Genomic DNA, 3980 nt, shown 5'->3' with positions numbered 1-3980 from the left:
CATCCTCTTGCAATAACTCAATTTGATTGACTATGTCTTGCATGCCTAACACTATATTCGTTTTGTAATACGTACTAGGGAAAGAGGAAGATCGAAGTTAACGTAGTTAATGTTATTAAAGAAAGACATGATAACAGATAGATTAACTGAGGATATACAGCTGAATGAAATGTAGAATTTATGAGTAATCGGGAAAAAAGTTAAATTAAGCTGTAAATTTGTCTAAAAGTTAGTTCCAATTAGGCTGATTTTCCTTTTCCTTCAGGTATAGTTTTATATCTCATCTCAGTTCAGTGCTTAATCAAGAAATGATTAAGCGCTGATCCAATTAAGTGAGTTTAATAATGCAATTTGAATATCATTGAAAACGGAATGCTTTTAATTATCACTTGAACACTTAAAAATTCAGTCCAAATAGCCTTTCCATGGTTGATAGACCTTTGTTGTGCCATGCAGAGGTTTCTGCAGAAGAATCACTGCACTTTCTTCCTGCTTACGATGGTTCTCAACTTATTAAAGGAAATAGCAAGGGTATGTGCCGAGCCATGTTCAATTTGTGTCAGTGTGAGATCCAGATTTTTTGACATTTTAACTGTTCAACAAGAGAACCAATTTATTTTACTTTCTTTTTGACTAAAAATATCAATGGATGCATGAATATATAGTGGGTATTTTCAAAAGTTGGGTGGGAAAATGAGAATAGAGTGGGAAAATGAGTGTGAGAGAGAATTGATTATCATAAATGTAGGGGGAGTGAAAAAGAGAGTTGATTATCTTTTGGATCAAAACAAAAATAAGTAGGGGCAAGAATGCTAAGTGGGAAATTTTTACAAATGGGGTAGGGGCATTTTAAAATTTCAACAAAAATTATAGTTAATAATGTAAATAAAAAAAATTCTAGTGGGGCAAGTATCCCCACTGGTCCTTAACTAGGTCCGTGCATGCTCGCCCTTGTTAAACATCAAATGTACCTAGTTAGAAAGCACAAATACTTTTATGAGAGTGATACCTTGAATATGTATAGAATATTAATAGTTATCAGATATTTCTTAAACATATCCATAATTTTAAAATATATTTAAATTTTTTTTATACGTATTCATTTCTTCCCGATCAGATACTTTCATAACACATTTTAAATGGAGGCTTATTTTATGTGTAGTGAAATTAACTTATATGTTATATTAATGTTGCCTTCAGATTCATAATATTTGACCAAAAATCAATTTATATATATATATAAAGATATAATACAGTATCGTGTTCTAACCATATCCATTTCATAGGTGGACAAATATCGCCTCTAATGAAACAGTGAATCATGTTTTGTCCGGTTCAAAAAAATTAGAATGTTCTTTACAAAAAGGTTAAAATATTTACTTATGTTTTGCAAATATCCCAGCCTTCTTTTAAATAACATCCTGATCTAAACTGAATAGAATTCACTATTTACTAGAGAGGCTTTTCTTCAACTTGGTGGTCATTTATCCGATTCTACGTTCACATTCCAACAAGCTAAACAACGATGTTGTTTGTTGTTTGCTGTCGTAACAATAGTTCATTCTTGCTTTTTCTTAGCTTTAGTGGAAAAAAATAAATAAATAAATAAAAATTAAAAAAACATTCATCAAGAAAAGAGGCCTATTGTTTTCAAAAAAAAAAAATTAAAAAAAAAAAAAAAAATTGGAAAGTAAAGCACTTCATTCAAGAGAAGAGAAGAATATACAAAGATAGGCCCAAAAGAATGGCCCATGAACTAGATACCCAGTTTTGGGACCAAACGACCACGGCCCAATCCAACAAAAGTCATGAATTAGATTACTAGTATTAGATTTTATGTTTGTCTTGTCAGAGATTTGAATCCGTTTCAATTTAAATTAAGATAGATTTGATACTTCTATCAACTTGCAATAATTTACTTTCATTGAGGTCATGTTCTGCATGGAATTAGGGTATTGAAATTGGAATTGATAAATTGAAGAAAAATAACCAGGAAAGTTGAACTTTTTTTCTTTTTTTTTAAATTCTACCGATTCCAATTCCAATTTCAATTTTAATTTTAAGATTTTAAGTTCATACAGCAGAACACATCCGAAAGTATTTTGCATGTATGAATAATAAAAACATATTACATGATTTTTTATTTTTTTAAAGATATAATGATTGAATTGCAGAAGGTGATGTTAAATGAAAAAAAACCTTGAGCAAACAATTAGACATTTTTAAGGGACAAATGTTGGGAGAATATGTAATGCATATTTAGATAAAAATAAATAAAAAATATAGGGCATATAAAACTAGCTATATGTAACCTTGAGTAAGTTTGTAAGTTTAAAGTATGAACACTATTATGAATTAATTTTTTCGGTATCAATATTGGTATAGCTTGTTAAAAATTAATTCGTTTAAAAATTTTACATAGGACTGAAGAATCACACGTTTTACTGTATTAAAAATAATAATAATAAAAAAAAAAATTACAAGTGATATAAATAATCTCTACTCTTAAAGGATACACTGACTTTTTGACCCTAAATAATCTCTCTACTCTTTTTAATTACTCTCCTCCTTCTACTATTCACTCTTTGTGTTCATTCACTATATACCCTTTTGGCGACTTGTATTGCAGGTGGCTAAAACCTGTACCAGTTGTTCATTGGCTACAATTTAGGATTCATAACAAAATCTCACCTGCATTATAAACATTATATTTGATTTTTTGGCCACTCCATTATAAACATTATATTTGTTTTTTTTTTTAATAATATGAATTGACCAGACTCACCACATACATATTATACTACCAATAAACTTAGGCTTTGTTTGGTACAGCGGGCTTGAAGAAGAAGGATAACGTTAGTTATGAGGGAAAGGGAAGGGAAGGAAAAGGAAGGATAATTTTAAACCTCCATTGCGTTTGGTTGATTAATAAAGGAAAAGAAAGGGAAGGACAATAATTATGTTTGGGAAAAGAAAGGAAAAGAAATGGAAGGGAATTATTTTAACATATGGACTATTATACCCCTTTATATTTATATTATATATATATATATATATATATATATATAGTTTCATGTACTTGCCAAAAAATAATAATAATAATAAATAAATAAATAAATAAAAATTAGGGCAAATCATTTCAGCCTCCCTAATCCTCCATCTCTATTATATATATATATATATATATATAAAGTCTTTAACTTGAGGCCATAAGAAAAGAAAAATAAAAAAATAGGACAAAGCCTCCCCAATCTCGCTCCATCTCTGCAACTCCTTCTCAACACTGAACTTGGCCTCTCTCTCTCTCTCTCTCTCTCTCTCTCTCTCTCTCTACAAGAATCAGAAATTCAAAACCCATATATTTCCAGTTTATCTATCTGTTTGCAAGAATCAAAAGTTCAAACCCGTATCGATGTATCATTTCAGATTGTTCAGAAAATCCAAAACCCATATCCTTCAGTTTCCATGGCTGCTGTTCCAGTTCGGGTCGCCGTTCCAAGCTTCAATCACCGGCGGTCTCTCTCTCTCTCTGCAATCTTGAGGGTAAAATTGGCATCTGAAATCACCCATCAAGCCTCTCCTTCCCTTTCCCTTCATTTCCTCCCATTTTTGGGAGGTTAAGAAATCTACTGTTGAAGGCACAAGCTAACCCTCCAAACCCTTCCCTTCACTTCCCTTTCCTTCCAACAATTTTTGCCAAACACACATTTTTAATCCCCCTCCATCACCTTCCCTTTCCTTTCCTCCCTTTTCTACTCTACCAAACTGACCCTTAGAGAGAATTATTATTAATATTAATTTTTAATTTCTACTTATTATTTTTGACGGAGCAATTAGACTTGCCGCCCCATTACAAACATTGTATTTGAATATATATATATATATATTTTTAAATATGCATTGACCAACCAATGACTCACCACATACATATCATACCCCCAATAAATTTAGAGCGAATTATTATTATTTTTTTCAGTTTC

This window comes from Cornus florida, unplaced genomic scaffold, assembly GCF_030987335.1.
Source record: "Cornus florida cultivar Cherokee Brave unplaced genomic scaffold, ASM3098733v1 CherokeeBrave_3.0.0_Hap2_Chr07, whole genome shotgun sequence".
Taxonomy (NCBI): domain Eukaryota; kingdom Viridiplantae; phylum Streptophyta; class Magnoliopsida; order Cornales; family Cornaceae; genus Cornus; species Cornus florida.
The sequence above is the reverse complement of the archived record's forward strand: the minus strand, read 5'-3'. Positions refer to the sequence as shown.